The 17,770-nt window shown below is 46.3% G+C and overlaps 1 protein-coding gene across 4 annotated transcripts in view; it reads left to right on the top strand.

Moving 5' to 3' along the window:
* Positions 1-17,770, top strand: part of WDR53 (WD repeat domain 53) — a 1,236,996-nt gene that overhangs the window by 297,140 nt on the left and 922,086 nt on the right. The window lies entirely within an intron of this gene.

The following is a 17,770-nucleotide window of genomic DNA, read 5'->3' as shown; positions in this document are numbered from 1 at the left end:
GCTCATCATACAGAGGCAACACAAGAGACTACTCCTCAGAAAGTCCCTCCTCTTCCTACAAAACCCCTAGCCAATCCACATTCACTAAGGGCTACCAGAGAGGGGTTACAGGGGTAACAACAACAAAGGGAGAGGCAAAAACAACACCTCTCGCTCTGCCTCTACCCCTACCCAATGATTTTCCTCCCCTTCCCCCCCAACATTCCACTCCTGTGGGGGGAAGACTCCAACAATTCCTGCCTGCCTGGATCAACATCACATCAGACAGGTGGGAGCAACAAATTATTCAGTCAGGTTACTGTCTAGAACTAAATCTACCCCCCCAAACATACCACCTAGACAGCGTCCAATGTCACAGGAACATCTGTCACTGTTAAAGCAAGAAGTAGTATCTCTGCTAGAAAAAAGTGCAATAGAACTAGTTCCTCTTCACCAACAAAACAATGGGGGTTTACTCTCTATACTTTCTAATTCCAAAGAAGGACGGCTCTCTGAGGCCTATTTTAGACCTCAGACCGCTAAAGATATACATACAGTCAGACCATTTTCACATGGTCACACTCCAGCAAGTCCTTCCTCTCTTGTCACAAGATGACTTCCTGGCTACTCAAGACCTCAAGGACGCATACTTCCACATTCCAATTCACAAAGCTCACAGGAAGTATCCAGATTTGTAATAGACGGGCAGCGCTACCAGTTCAAAGTACTCCCATTCGGAGTCACAACAGCGACAAGGGTGTTCACCAAGTGCTTGGCATTGGTGGCAGCGCATCTACGAAGACAGCACATCCATGTCTTCCCGTACCTCGACGACTGGCTCATAAAAGCCAGCTCACACAATCAATGCGTAAAACACACTTATGCCACCATCCAGCTGCTCCACAACTTGGGGTTCACAATAAACCACACCAAGTCTCATCTACAGCCATCCAAAGTACAACAGTACCTTGGTGCCACAATAAACACCTCAGCAGTGCTAGCTTATCCCACTCCAGCAAGGCTAGCCAGCATGCAAACTCTCCTAATAAAGTTTCAGCTACAACACTCCCTCCCAGCACGAGTGTTCATGCAACGCATAGGGATGATGGCCTCTTGCATCTTCGTAGTACCCCATGCAAGACTTCAAATGCGTCCGCTACAAGAGTGCTTATCACGTCAATGGAACCAGGCTCAAGGTCACTTAACAGACCTAGTGTTGGTAGACGGTCGAACTCATCGCTCTCTGCAGTGGTTGAACACCAAAAACCTTTCCAAAGGAAAACCGTTCCTAGAGCCAGTTCCCCAGATAATCTTAACTGCGGACGCATTGCTCTCCGGCTGGGGAGCCCACCTGCTGCAACACACCATGCAAGGGAGGTGGACACCGGAACAAAAATTACTTCATATCAATCATCTGGAGTTACTAGCAGTATTCCTAGCACTAAAAGCTTTCCAGAAGCAAGTAGCAAACAAAGCTGTGTTAGTCCGCACAGACAACATGACAGCAATGTATTACATACAGAAGCAAGGAGGCATGCACTCCCTGCAACCATCTCAACTAACACAGGATATATGGAGGTGGGATATACCTCGGAACATATTCCTTCTAGCCCAACATGTCCCAAGAGTACAAAATACCATAGCGGATCTGTTAAGTCGTCAAACACAACAAACCCACGAGTGGGAACTTCATATGCAAGTTCTTCAGCCATTCTTTCATATGTGGGGACAACCTCAGATAGACCTATTTGCCACCCACGAAAACGCAAAATGCCCAAGCTTCGCCGCCAGATATCCACACCCACTGTCCAAAGGCAATGCGATATGGATGAATTTGTCAAACAGATTTGTGTACGCTTTTAAACCTCTACCACTCATGCCACTAGTAGTACACAAACTACAGCAGCATTCTCTGACCCTCATCCTAGTTGCTCCAACGTGGGCCAGACAACCGTGGTACACCACACTGCTACAACTGTCTGTAGTACCACACCAAAAATTGCACCTGTCTCCATACCTCTTAACACAGAACCATGGAGAGATCAGACACGCGGACCCAGCTCAGCTCAACCTTGCGATCTAAACCTTCCTCCAGACTGCATGAATGTCATTAAAGAAGCTAGACGTCCTACCACTAGGGCATGTTATGCAGCCAAGTGGAAACGATTTGTAATATATTGTCAAAACAACAATATTAATCCCTTAGATGTGACTATTCAACACATCATAGGTTACTTACTGCATCTTCAAAGATGTAACTTAGCCTATACGTCTATTAGACTACATCTTGCTGCAATAGCAGCATATCTGCAAAACAGACAACATCTATCTCCTTTCAGAGTGCCTGCCATTAAAGCCTTTATGGAAGGCCTTAAAAGAATAATTCCTCCCAGAGTACCACCTTCACCTCTATCAAATTTAAACGTTGTTCTCACACGGCTAATGGGGCCTCCTTTCGAACCCCTACACAGATGTGAATTACAATTTTTAACATGGAAAGTTGCGTTCCTAGTAGCTATTACTTCTCTGCGCAGAGTTAGTGAACTACAAGCACTAACCATTCAAGAACCCTTTTTGCAAATGCATCAAAATAAGGTTGCTCTGCGTACTAATCCGAAATTCCTTCCTAAAGTAATTTCTCCATTCCATCTCAATCAATCTGTGGAACTGCCCGTTTTCTTCTTGCAACCACAGTCAGTAGCAGGAAGAGCTCTTCACACATTAGATGTCAAAAGAGTGTTCCTATACTACATAGAAAGGACACAACCCTTTCGTAAGACAAAACAACTTTTTGTGTCTTTCTCACCACCACACAAGGGTAATCCCATTTCAAAATCTGGGATAGCTAGATGGATTGTCAAATGCATACAGATTTGCTACCACAAAGCTAAACGTATGCTATCTGTTCCTCCTAAAGCCCACTCTACCAGAAAGATAGGGGCTTCAATGGCATTTTTAGGGAACATTCCCCTAGATGACATTTGCAGAGCAGCTACATGGTCTACACCGCACACATTCACAAAACACTATTGTGTAGATGTGCAAACAAAACAACAAGCTAATGTGGGCCAGGCTGTTCTCAAAACATTATTCCAAACTACTGCAACAGATAGGGGTGGTCGCCGCTAAGAGTGGGTACTGCTATATAATCTATGCACAGTGTACAATCTGTAGCTCATATGCCTCGAACGGAAAATGCTACTTACCAGTATGCATCTGTTCTTGGCATGTAGAGCTGCAGAGTTCTACACGCCCACCCGCCTCCCCGGCTACCCTTGTCTGTTCCAGTATTATCTTAATTAGATACAAATTACATGGGCATCCTTCCTGTACTTGCAAAGCTCCTTCATTTCCCTAATGGCAAAAAACAATCTGGGATGGAGCCGATGCCCATGCGCAATGTTGTCCAAACGAGGAGTCACCTAACTCGTGACTTCCAAAGAACTTTTCAGGACAACAACAAACTGCAAACATCCAGGCCCAACACTAGGTGGCAATCTATGCACAGTGTACAACTCTGCAGCTCTACATGCCAAGAACAGATGCATACTGGTAAGTAGCATTTTCCTTCTGGATTGTTATCCGTCATCGGTAGAGATTAGGCAATTTGAATGTAAGGGGTTGCTGAGCAGGCTGCCAACATTTTCTCGGTTCTCAGTAACTCTCCAGGCGCGCAGGTGCCTCTCCACGAGCTCGTCAGCTCAAATGGCTCGAGGGAGCCTTTTAAACAGGAAACAAATGCGGGATCAAACTGCTTCACCTCCAAGCAGGTTCGCCCCTAGGCATCATGGTCATTGCAGTGTGCCAAGTGTGTGTACTTGCAAAGTCTCTCGAGTGTTTCACCAGGTAGGTGAGGATTGGTCCTGGCCATCTCTAAACACGTGTTTCTGGATTGTTATCCGTCATCAGTAGAGATAGGCCATTTGAATGTAAGGTGTTGCTGAGCAGGCTGCCAAAATATTCTCGGTTCTCAGTAACTCTCCAGGCACGCAGGTGCCTCTCCACGAGCTCGTCAGCTCAAATGGCTTGAGGGAGCCTTCTAGACAGGAAACAAATGTGGGATCACACTGCTTCACCTCCCAGTTGGTTCGCCCCTAGGCATCATGGCCAATGCAGTTTGCCAAGTGTATGTACTTGCAAAGTCTCTCGAGTATTTCACCAGGTAGGTGCAGATTGGTGCTGGCCATCTCTAAACAAGTGTTATATGGATTGTTATCCGTCATCAGTAGAGATTAGGCAATTTGAATGTAAGGGGTTGCTGAGCCAGCTGCCAAAATATTCTCGGTTCTCAGTAACTCTCCAGGCGCGCAGGTGCCTCTCCACGAGCTTGTCAGTTCAAATGGCTCGAGGGAGCCTTTTAAACAGGAAACAAATGTGGGATCACACTGCTTCACCTCCCAGCAGGTTCGTCCCTAGGCATCATGGTTAATGCAGTTTGCCAAGTGTGTGTACTTGCAAAGTCTCTCTAGTGTTTCACCAGGTAGGTGCAGATTGGTGCTGGCCATCTCTAAACACGTGTTGCTGGATTGTTATCCGTCATCAGTAGAGATTAGGCCATTTGAATGTAAGGTGTTGCTGAGAAGGCTGACAAAATATTCTCGGTTCTCAGTAACTCTCCAGGCACGCAGGTGCCTCTCCACGAGCTCGTCCGCTCAAATGGCTCGAGGGAGCCTTTTAAACAGGAAACAAATGTGGGATCACACTGCTTCACCTCCCAGCAGGTTCGTCCCTAGGCATCATGGTTAATGCAGTTTGCCAAGTGTGTGTACTTGCAAAGTCTCTCTAGTATTTCACCAGGTAGGTGCAGATTGGTGCTGGCCATCTCTAAACACGTGTTTCTGGATTGTTATCCGTCATCAGTAGAGATTAGGCCATTTGAATGTAAGGTGTTGCTGAGCAGGCTGCCAAAATATTCTCGGTTCTCAGTAACTCTCCAGGCACGCAGGTGCCTCCCCACGAGCTCGTCGGCTCAAATGGCTCGAGGGAGCCTTTTAAACAGGAAACAAATGTGGGATCACACTGCTTCACCTCCCAGTTGGTTTGCCCCTAGGCATCATGGTCAATGCAGTTTGCCAAGTGTATGTACTTGCAAAGTCTCTCGAGTGTTTCACCAGGTAGGTGCAGATTGGTGCTGGCCATCTCTAAACACGTGTTATATGGATTGTTATCCGTCATCAGTAGAGATTAGGCAATTTGAATGTAAGGGGTTGCTGAGCCGGCTGCCAAAATATTCTCGGTTCTCAGTAACTTTCCAGGCACGCAGGTGGCTCTCCACGAGCTTGTCAGCTCAAATGGCTCGAGGGAGCCTTTTAAACAGGAAACTAATGTGGGATCACACTGCTTTACCTCCCAGCAGGTTCGTCCCTAGGCATCATGGTAAATGCAGTTTGTCAAGTGTGTGTACTTGCAAAGTCTCTCTAGTGTTTCACCAGGTAGGTGCAGATTGGTGCTGGCCATCTCTAAACACGTGTTGCTGGATTGTTATCCGTCATCAGTAGAGATTAGGCAATTTGAAAGTAAGGGGTTGCTGAGCAGGCTGCCAAAATATTCTCGGTTCTCAGTAACTCTCCAGGCACGCAGGTGCCTCTCCACGAACTCGTCAGCTCAAATGGCTCGAGGGAGCCTTTTAAACAGGAAACAAATGTGGGATCACACTGCTTCACCTCCCAGTTGGTTCGCCCCTAGGCATCATGGTCAATGCAGTTTGCCAAGTGTATGTACTTGCAAAGTCTCTCGAGTGTTTCAGCAGGTAGGTGCAGATTGGTGCTGGCCATCTCTAAACACGTGTTATATGGATTGTTATCCGTCATCAGTAGAGATTAGGCAATTTGAATGTAAGGGGTTGCTGAGCCGGCTGCCAAAATATTCTCGGTTCTCAGTAACTCTCCAGGCGCGCAGGTGCCTCTCCACGAGCTTGTCAGCTCAAATGGCTCGAGGGAGCCTTTTAAACAGGAAACAAATGTGGGATCACACTGCTTCACCTCCCAGTTGGTTCGCCCCTAGGCATCATGATCATGGTCAATGCAGTTTGCCAAGTGTATGTACTTGCAAAGTCTCTCGAGTGTTTCACCAGGTAGGTGCAGATTGGTGCTAGCCATCTCTAAACACGTGTTATATGGATTGTTATCCGTCATCAGTAGAGATTAGGCCATTTGAATGTAAGGGGTTGCTAAGCCGGCTGCCAAAATATTCTCGGTACTCAGTAACTCTCCAGGCGTGCAGGTGCCTCTCCACGAGCTCGTCAGCTCAAATGGCTCGAAGGAGCCTTTTAAACAGGAAACAAATGTGGGATCACACTGCTTCACCTCCCAGCAGGTTCGCCTAACCCCAAATTTCAAAGACTGTCATCTCTACTGATGACGGTTAAAGAACCAGAAACACACGTCTAGAGATCAGCAGTATCTGCGCCAACTGTGACGAAACTCTCAAACACTCTTGAAGCAAGCAAGTAACTGAAACTGCATTTACCACAATGCAAGGGGCTAACCTTGCTGAGAGGTGAAGCGGTGTGCTCCCACCCCTGTTCCTGTTTAATAGTACTCCCGTGAGTCATTGAGCTGACGAGCTCGTGGATGAAGCACCCGCATGCCTGTGAGAGGTACCTGGCGTGCGAAAGATGTTGGCAGCCTACTCCGCAAACCCCAAATGTCAAAGACTGTAAACTCTACTGCTGACGGTTAAAGAACCAGAAACACGTGTCTAGAGATCAGCACTATCTGCGCCAACTGTGGCGAAACTCTCGAACACTCTTGAAGCAAGCAAGCAAGTAACTGAAACTGCATTTACCACAATGCCAGGGGCGAACCTTGCTAGGAGGTGAAGCGGTGTGCTCCCACCCCTGTTCCTGCTATTACATTAGTGACTCTCATAGCCAGAGACTTCTCCCTGCCATTATCCTACCTGCACCTTTGGCGAGTGACCGGCCGCACTTGGACCCTCTTCCCGCCCGCCTCCCTGCACCTTATAGCAGCTCGCGGCCCCCGCTCTGCGGGGGCCGCTCATAGCCAGAGACTTTTCCCTGCAGTTATCCTACCTGCACCTTTGGAAGGATGCTGATTTTGGAGGCATCATCAGACTGTGGGACTGCGAGGACCAGGCTCCTTAGCGGCGAGTGACCAGCCGCACCTGGACCCTCTTCCTGCCCCGCCTCCCTGCACCTTATAGCGGCCCCCGCCCTGCGGGGCCTGCTCATAGCCAGAGACTTCTCCCTGCCATTTTTCTACCTGCACCTTTGGAAGGACGCTGATTTTGGGGGCATCATCGGACTGCGGGACTGCGAGGACCAGGCGCCTTAGCGACGAGTGACCGGCCGCACCTGGACTCTCTTCCCGCCCAGCCTCCCTATTTAGTCACGCCCTCCTCCGCAACCGCGGGACGCGCGCGGGCGGGCGCCGGGCTAAGCCCGGGCAAAGTGCGGGCCGTCCAAGGCCGGGCCGGGCCCCCCCTCTTTCACTGGCAGCCCGACCACGAATTGTTGCTACTTTCCTTTCTAGTTAAGTTTTGTATCAATCACGTACTATTTTAATATTGGTTGTAAAGCATTTAAGTAGAAGTTATTATGTCTTTACGGTCTGGAAAGGATAGATATGTAACACTTTCCTCCTCAGGTGGGGTGGCTACAGGTACCCTGGATCAATTTTTTAAGAGAGCTTCCACTATTCTTGAAAAGGAGATTGCCTTCGTTGAGAAGCGCATGTCTCTAGATCTAATAACGGGGAAGCGATCGTCCTTAGGTCGTATTGGGTCGGTGGTCTCCCCGGTACCCACCAGTCTCATAGGTGACGATATCAGGTTGGTGGATGTTGTCGAAGATGTAGATTGCTCTATCGTAAATTTGTCCCCTTCAAGTCTGATCTCTAGTAGTGGTAACAAAGGAGTATATAATTCTCCAAGGGCATCTACTTTATCCCCCCAAAACTTGAACCAGGGGACGCCAGCTAAGAACAAACCTAACAAAAAGAAACAAGGGGGTGGCCCTCTGATGGGACGTCAAGCTAAAATACAAAAGAAGAATATTATTTCGGCCCCACCAGTTGTTGTCCAGCCCCCTAGCTCACCTAGGGTTCCAACAGTAGCTATTCACTCCCCCAATTGTCTTATTGATGAAGGTGGATTCCTGGGTAAAATCGAAATCCTGGTGAAATCTCTGATGCTGCCACTTCTAGAGAGAACTAGGATGATTAATTTCAAACTAGACCAGATTGAGAAACAGGTCACAGGCAACTCACTTATATTGGCAGAACTGGCAAAAAGTATGGCTAGTTCTAAGACCCCGGATATTACCTCTAAAAGTCCGGGTTCTGGTAATATTGTATGGGCGGCCGTCCAGGCTTCAGGCAAAAAGTCTAACAGTATGCCGGTACAACCGTGCCCGAAGAACCAATCAATAGGTTCCTCCAGGTCTGGTGGGAGGGTAATGGAGTCGGTGCCTAGGCCGCAGCCTGCACCTAGTGCAACATTAGCTGGTAGCAATCCCAGCAGGAAAAGGAAGTCCGCAAAGTATATCTTCCCAGTATAAATCTCCCCCCTGAGTCTGCACCAAATTCGATTGTACTGGTGGGTGTACGAGCATTAGGGGAAGGAAAATTGGAGTCGTACTGGGAGTTGAAAAATAAGGTGATCTTCTGGTTAAATAGGAATAGAACTCTTCCCCCCTCTTCGAATACTGAGATCTTGGGAGTTAGAAGGGTGAACTGGGTGGGCAAAAACCCTAAAGATTTAGTGGGGGATTGTATCGTAGTGAACTTTAGGAATCCCTGGGTGGTAGATCACATCCGAAGAGAGCCTAGGTTTGGTAGAGAAGGTGACAACCAATCTTTGGGCCTTGACTATTTCTATCCAGGTACAAATAATGGCCGTTACTGTAATGATTTCCAGGCTGGTTCCGCAGGAGCGTCAGGAATCCGGAGAATTATCCTCAGCCTTCCCCTACGGCATTTCGACTCTTATCAGACTCTAGAGTATCGAATGTCTCGGCAGGAAAAAACAGGGAAACAAAACAAGGAAAGGTTGGGGAAAACAACAGGTCTTGGCAGTGGACTTCGGAGTGGACACTTGGTGATAAGGCAGGCTGTAAGGGAAGGCATATATTACAATCTATACTTGAAGACGACACCCTGTATATATGTACATACGAACATCACATACCACAGTTAAAAGTCTGGACCTTGGGACATTGCTGGTGGGTAGAAGAAGGTGTTCGTTTTTCTGTACACAACAAGACAAAGGACAATAAAAACTCTATCCCACTATATGCTAGCATGTGAAAATAAATTATATGTAAATCTCACTCTGCTATTGTCTGATGGAAACTGAAAGAACATCCCATTCTTCTTCAAGGCTGGATAAGTGTGTGCGAGTCTCTATCTTGAAGTATGTACAAGGATATCTGCCATATAATAGTCACAATTTTTCATCCACTCTTGTAACCCCCCAACATAATGTAAGAAAAGGCAGCGCAAAGCGCTGTTACCGTGATTCTGTGAAGCTGAGCCTCGAAAACACACCACACTCTGGTCCACGCAAGTGCCCCAAATGAAGTATACCAATGCCAAAGGAAAGGATAGTAAGGGGAATTCACACAACGGGAGACAGCTCCGGTCAGTGAACCAAAATGCAGGAACACCAAGCGGTGCCCGGCCGTATGGCGGGGAAAGACCCGGCCGCCGGGCGGAGCACCAGGAAAAGGGAAGACTGGACTGGCAGTGCCCGACCGGATGGCGGGGAAGGACCCGGCCGCCGGGTGAAGCACCAGGAGAAGGGGAGAATGGACTGGCTGTGCCCGGCCGGATGGCGGGGAAAGACCCGGCCGCCGGGCGAAGCACTGGAAATGGGGATATGGAAGAGCAAATAAACACGGAACAAAACTGACCGTGTTAGAGAGGTCGTCCCTAGAACGACACAGATTACGCTGACACCAAGGTGAAGGATGTCAGTATGAAAGCGTAAACTAAACAGAACGGCCCCAGAATACCAGCCGAACGAAACACCCTCTCGGAGGAGGCAGGAACCCAAACAGGAAACAAACATCCACGGGAAACCGGAAGTCAGGCAAAACTAACAGGGACAGAACCCTCGGAAGTACAGGCTAGACGCAAGAACGCAAAGCGGCGTTCTGTTGGTGTAAAGCGTCTTTTATAGTGCCCATGCAATTAGAGCTACAGCTCGTAAGGGAACTCGGGCATGACAGTTACATTCCCCATCCTATTTTCCGCAAGAGAGGATCCCTCGGTGCAAATCCGTCTTACCGGGTGGTGCACCGTTTCCCTGTGTCTAATAGGTTTGATCCTCTCACAGATTTAGAGGGTGTGGATTGACTCCCCAATGTATCTGGTGATAACGTTTTGTCTAAACAACCGGGTAGTTTACAACCAGTGATTGGTTTGCAGGGACAGTCTGTAACTGCAGGTGGTAGTAATATAGAGTTGCCAGGTAGTGAATCCTTGATGGAGGCAGATAGTACATTAGACTTAAATGTAGTCTCATCCCAGTTGGCTAGCCAGGACGCCTCTCTCAAAATAGTTTCATGGAATATTGCAGGGTTGAATAGTAGGTTAGAAATTGGCGAATGGGCCGATTTGGTGGACTTATAAGACATCCTCTTATTCCAGGAGACCTGGACAATAAAACCTTTACATCTCTTAGGATATTTGAACTTTTATAAACCTGCCATTAGGGCGAGAAAAGGAAGGGCGTCAGGAGGCCTTACTATTTGGGTTAGGCAGACAGTCAAATACAGGCCCACAGAGGTGATTGTGTACAACCCTGATATTGTTGGGATAAAGCTCACCAGACCCAACCATCGAGACATATTTATTGTTAATGTTTACGTCCGTGGGTTACCTGGGGGGCGGAGCCCGGTGATTATTTTAAAAGAGCTAGACTCTCTACTTAGTGTCATAGGGAGGGACAAGTTCGTTATTGTGGCCGGGGATCTTAATTGTACTTTTAAGCCTTATGTGGGTGGCGGGGAGGATTTTGCTATAGAAGAAGATAAGCTCTGGAATGTTTCTCCCCTCGAATTAACACCAATTAAGAAAGGGACCGAAGCTGCACTAAACTGGCTGGGTTTTTGTCTCGAATGGGGGTTGAGAGCTGTAAATGGCCGTTCGCACTCCGATAAAATTGGTAGAGTCACATTCGACAATAGCAGTAGATCGAGTCAAATTGATTACATTCTCCTAAAGGTTGAGTGCTGGTCATCGTTGGTGGACATGTCTGTTCATGCCTGCCTGGGGAGTGACCATAACCCTCTGGTCCTCACGTTGAAGCTTGAAAGTAATCCAGTTCACTCTTAAGATATCGAGTGTGTTACAGCAGAGGCCTTTTTAACAAATGATGAGAGAAGGGTGAGGTGGAGCAGGATAGTGGAAGACCCCGCAGTTTTGGATAAGTTATCCCATATAGTTTTAAATACTCTGCATGCTATGCAAGCATTGGTTGACTCCATGGACAACCTGGTGCAATTAACTATATTACATGATCAGCTTTTTAGTTCTTTGAAAGCCCTTTTTTCAAAAAATGTCAAACCCGTAAATACTTTGGCCGTTAAATCAATGGTATACTAAACAGTGCCGCCAGGCACATAGAGTCTTGATTATAGCATTAAAAAGCCGTGTTAGCATAGATATCAGGAAGGCAAGCGTAGAGTATAAAAAGTCGTTGATCGAGGCAAAGAGAGAATGGGACGATCGCCACTGGCAGGACCTATACGAGGTAAGTCTGTCTACTAACCAGATTAAGTTTTGGCAGATTGTCAAATGGGGTAGCGGCTTAGAACTACAAACCCCTACTAATCATGTTGCTGTGGATATATGGGTAGAACATTTTGAGTCGCAATTTAGGGGTCCTGAAACAGTGGCCATCGGAGGCCCGGTAACAATTGCCTCATTGCCAAGGTTGCGGGGCCACCCCGTTGTTTTTGAGCCCAAGAACGTTGAGATTGCGCTGGGTCTAACTAAAGGCGGTAAAGCCCCAGGTATGGACTGTATCCCGGCAGACTTATTTAAACATGCTCCCGGGATATGGGTGCCGTACATAACCATTCTTGCGAATGCAATAGTGAAGGGGGCTCCGATTCCGGACACTTGGCAGGGGGCGGAAATTCTTCCTATATTCAAAAAGGGGGACCGATCAAACCCGAGGAATTCCTGTCCTATTAGTCTGATCAACGCTATCTGAAAAATTATATCGAGGATGGTCCTGGCTAAAATCCAGGCTTGGATGGATACTGAGAACATCTTATCCCCCATGCAGGCCGGTTTTAGAACCTGTGTCAGGACAATCGACCAGGTGCTCAGATTTATTCTCATCTATTGGAAGGTGGTGTCCCTGGGTGGAGGAACGATCTGTGCTGCGTTTGTAGTCTTAAAGTCTGCATTCGATCTTGTCCCCCGAGCTAAGCTATGGGAGGCCTTGGGCAATATGGGCATGCCAAGTGATCTCCTGAATTTGGTTATAAGACTGCATGGGGCGAATTTTGCGCAAGTCAGATGGGGAAGGCAGGGGCAGGTTACTCAGAGATTTCCGGTCACCCGTGGTGTCCGTCAAGGGTGTGTTCTGGCACCGACCCTGTTTTTATTATTTATTAACAGAGTCGTGCAGTTGTTTGCGGACACCCCAACGGATGCTCCGGTGCTGGGTGGTACAAAGTTCCCACTCCTTATTTTTGCTGATGATACCCTTATCCTGTCCAAAACCCAAAAGCGTCTACAAACATCACTGAATAAATTTGAGGTATTTTGCAAGATTAATGATCTCCAGATCAATGTGAGCAAAACCAAATTTATGGTGCTGACTAAAAATAGGCCACAGGCGGGCTATGTCAGCATGAATGGTATAGGGTTAGAGCAGGTGGAAACGATGACCCATCTGGGGGTTGTTCTTGAAAACAGAGCTAGATGGAAAGCCCAGATTGATGTCCTCTCCCTGAAGTTCGCCCATTTGACTGGATGTCTTATTAAGGAACAGAGAACCTCATTAACAAAAAGAATTGGTCCTGCACTTAAAATATACAATGCAAAAATAAGTTCGGCAATATTGTACGGTGCGGACCTTTGGGGTTACTCGGATCTTTCTCCCCTAGTTAGAGTGCAAAATAAATGTTTACTTTGTTTGGCTGGTTGGCCCCAATCTACCCCAAAGATACCTTTGTTATTGGATTTAGGCTGCTAATCAATTGAAGATGCAGCACGTTTTAGGATCGTTGCACTGTGGAGGAAATTCTTGATCGAGGCAAAGAGAGAATGGGACGATCGCCACTGGCAGGACCTATACGAGGCAAGTCTGTCTACTAACCAGATTAAGTTTTGGCAGATTGTCAAATGGGGTAGCGGCTTAGAACTACAAACCCCTACTAATCATGTTGCTGTGGATATCTGGACAACCCCGGAACTTGCTTCCTTTGCAAAGGAAATCCAAGATGTGAGCTCTATAGTGGGTTCCGGAAACCTACCGTGGTTCAAATGTGTTAAATCCATACTGGAGATTATGGGCTTAAGTGAGTTGTGGTTGGACCCCGGAAGAAATGTTTTCCCTCCTAAAAGGGCATTTAAGGATCATTATTGGGCGGCTCTAAGAAATCAGCTTATTGCACAGTCGGACTCAGCTTCCTTGACTGGTAGGTTTCTAAATCATAAGCTTGACCCCTTGTTTGAAAATTATTGGGATGTCATCACCAACAGCTAGATTCATCAAACACCCGTTTTGCGAGTCTTTAATAGCGATTTATAAGGAATCGCTATTAAGGACTTGCAAAACGGAATTCATGTAGGAATTGCAAAAAATATTGCGATTCCTACATCTTCCTTATTTGCGATTAGCAAATTGCTAAAGGCCCATAGGAATTAATGGGGAGTTATTCCTTATTAGCGATTAGCAATTTGCTAATCGCAAATAAGGATGCGATTTCAAGGGTGCCAGGGGTGTCCAAAGGACACCCTGTAGCACCCCTGAAATGAAAATTTACACAGGTGTTGCGCACACACATGTCCAAAGGACATGTGTGTGTTTAACATGCAACTGAGAAAAATGCACTAAAGTGCTTTTTTCCATTTTTTCGCTATTTACCACAAAGTCAGACTTAGTGGTAAATAGCGACCAAAAATTGTGAATTCGCAATTTAAAATTGGTTAATGAATTGCATTTAAGGAATCTCAAATAGAGATTCCTTAAATACAATTCCTCGCAAATATGCGATTTCGCAAATAGCGATTTTTGCATTTAGGATGATGAATCCCAAATGCAAAAATTGCGCTCGCAAAGGGCCAGATTCTGAGAATCTGGCCTTTTGCGAGCCGATTTTTGAATGATGAATCTAGCTGCAAGAGCCTAGACAGGAAACTGTATCACCAATTTAGAGTTGGGGCATTACCTTTAAGATCCTTTACACATAAATGGGGAGGACAGTCTTTGGCCACCTGTCCGTGGTGTTGTGACCAGATAGAGTCTATTGGTCATGTCTTTTTTGCTTGCCCTGCATATCTAGCCCCGTGGAGAAAATGGTTAAAACCAATTTGTAAGAACCTGAGAACACAGGTGGGCCAGGAAGCTCTGTGGAGGCTGAGGACTATAACATCAATCCCGGTGGCCACAGCTGTTGCAAAATATTTGGGTTGGACTTGGGTTATCAGAGCTAGGCACCCAACTGATACCTGCTAGCTAATTAATAATTTGATGTTTTAACTGTATTGTATTTCTGGAACGTCTAACTTGCTAATTTAATCCTGTTTTATGTATTTTAACCATTGTGTTTTTATGTATGTATCATCTGGATGATTAGTCATAGTATATAGAAGAAGGATGTTTTATGATGTCTTTCATGATGAATTTTATCGAAATAAAGACGTTTGAACCTGACTCTCAAAATAGGGTTGCCACATTGTGCTACCGTTTTTTGTGGTTGCAAAAGGGTACAAAGGTACAAAGGTAGTTTATTATGATGATTATTTAAAATCTTACAACATTTTGAACTAAAAAAAGAAAAGAAAAAAAAAAGCCCCTCTGCAACCGCAAAAAAACGGTCTTACATCTGGCCCTAAAAACACTATTTGAAAAATGATACCAAATCGTTCTTTATATAATAGACTGTGTCTTCTAAAGATGGTAATCCTAGATTTTTAAACCTCAATATTTTATTGCAGCTTCCTACAAAGTTCTTCAGAGTTAGGTAGTCAAGCACTTGGCTAGTCTGGAATGGTGGGCAACACACGTTGAAATAGGAGACGTTGGCTTCATTGTGTTCTTGCAAAAAACACAGTTGATGGACAGAATGTAGAACAATGTCATACATTCACCCCAGTACAAGGATCTGGGCCTAAATCCATCATTTTTTTGCACTCCACACCACCCTGGGTTAGACACTGGCTATATGCAAATCAGCTCTGACCCTGTGCCTCATGGGAACAGTCCAGTCCGAACTACCAAGCCATGTCTTTCCCAGACCGGAATCAAGCATCCAAGGACCGGTTTCTGGCTATCAGCCTTCATTCAGCCTGGATAGCTTGACTCCAGTGGTGTGGAGAGCCTGGGACTCACGTCTGAGCATCCCCAGCCCACTCGGGGTGAAAATTGCAAAAAACACAGTTGATGGACAGAATGTAGAACAATGTCATACATTCACCCCAGTACAAGGATCTGGGCCTAAATCCATCGTTTTTTTGCACTCCACACCACCCTGGGTTAGACACTGGCTATATGCAAATCAGCTCTGACCCTGTGCCTCATGGGAACAGTCCAGTCCGAACTACCAAGCCATGTCTTTCCCAGACCGGAATCAAGCATCCAAGGACCGGTTTCTGGCTATCAGCCTTCATTCAGCCTGGATAGCTTGACTCCAGTGGTGTGGAGAGCCTGGGACTCACGTCTGAGCATCCCCAGCCCACTCGGGGTGAAAATTGCAAAAAACACAGTTGATGGACAGAATGTAGAACAATGTCATACATTCACCCCAGTACAAGGATCTGGGCCTGAATCCATCGTTTTTTTGCACTCCACACCACCCTGGGTTAGACACTGGCTATATGCAAATCAGCTCTGACCCTGTGCCTCATGGGAACAGTCCAGTCCAAACTACCAAGCCATGTCTTTCCCAGACCGGAATCAAGCATCCAAGGACCGGTTTCTGGCTATCAGCCTTCATTCAGCCTGGATAGCTTGACTCCAGTGGTGTGGAGAGCCTGGGACTCACGTCTGAGCATCCCCAGCCCACTCGGGGTGAAAATTGCAAAAAACACAGTTTATGGACAGAATGTAGAACAATGTCATACATTCACCCCAGTACAAGGATCTGGGCCTAAATCCATCGTTTTTTTGCACTCCACACCACCCTGGGTTAGACACTGGCTATATGCAAATCAGCTCTGACCCTGTGCCTCATGGGAACAGTCCAGTCCGAACTACCAAGCCATGTCTTTCCCAGACCGGAATCAAGCATCCAAGGACCGGTTTCTGGCTATCAGCCTTCATTCATTGTGTTCTTGTTCTCCTTTGAATAGAAAGGACTGAGGGCACCAGAACTTGAGACATTTTGTCTCACAAATTAGGTTGCTGTTATCTGTTTTCAGTAAGTAGCCTTCCCAGCATTTTATTATGGTAAATTCCATACATTTGCTTGTAGCTCTGGACCTGGTATTAGTAGACACAAGATGGTGAAACTAGATATCAGTATGTGGAATATGGCTAGGTCTTCCTGGAGGTCATTGGCTGAGCAGTCTGGTTTGGTCAGAGTATACCCCTTTAATCCCATTGCATGGTGTGGCTTTCCCAGAAGTGTCGTCGTCCCCCGTCCCCCCCGGAGAAGGGTTACAAACGTATTCATGATGCTAGATATCCAAGCATTGTGAGTATTTTCAGTTAAAATTGATTCAAATTACTTCAAGAACTTAAAAACTGGCGAGATCTCAATGCAGTGGGTGTGTTTGTAAAATACAGAATCAATATTGACATGGTCTAAACCTAAAGCATTCTCTCTACTTGAGGTTGCTATCATTATGCTTTGTAGCGGCCGTATTGTGTTGTATGTGTACTGGGAAGCAACATACATTGTTGCCAAAGCGGGGAGTAGCAAGAATTCATCAGAAGAGGGCACTTCGGCAACCTTAACTTGTTATATCTGTGTAAGCTTATGTCTGTCAGTCTTCCCCATAAATTTGTAGACCAGACATGTTAAATACCAAATAAATTAAAATTGATATAACCAGACACATCATGGGTACGTGATAAATATGAGATGGAAGAAGCCCACACCAACCCCCTTGTGTGTTCATGTTCCAAGATTCACTGTTATCTCCTTAAGGCTAATGACTTAATCAAATGTAGATGTCCCTAGGGATTCTAGTGTGAATGCCGCTTAAAACCTAGGCAATGATAAACCTCCCAATGGCAATAACCGTTTTGTAGAGATGACTCTAGAGACGGCCAGGTGTAGAATTGCACTAAATTGACTAAGTTCACAGCATCAGACTTGAAGAATAGCTCTTGTTCTTGTCCAACTGCTGCAAGCTGGAGGACACGTTTATCAAAAGCAGGTAGGAGATGGATGGTGAGTGATAAGGGAGGTGTGTAGGGTGCGGTTATGGTTTATAGTAATGTTCCTTCTGTTACAGTGTTGCTTGGATGAGGGGAACATCGAAGTTTGCTATCCAGGAAATTCAGGGTCCCCTTTTAATTGCCATCTGTTGTTAAATGAGTCATCAGTGAATGTCAAATCTGGGCATGGTGTTTGGGCGCTGAGTAACTTGACTGTGCAACCCAACCTTTATCTGGCCCTGCTTGTGCACGTCTAGTCCGAGAA

This window comes from Lissotriton helveticus, chromosome 11 (genome assembly GCF_964261635.1).
Source record: "Lissotriton helveticus chromosome 11, aLisHel1.1, whole genome shotgun sequence".
NCBI lineage: Eukaryota > Metazoa > Chordata > Amphibia > Caudata > Salamandridae > Lissotriton > Lissotriton helveticus.
The sequence above is the reverse complement of the archived record's forward strand: the minus strand, read 5'-3'. Positions and strand labels throughout refer to the sequence as shown.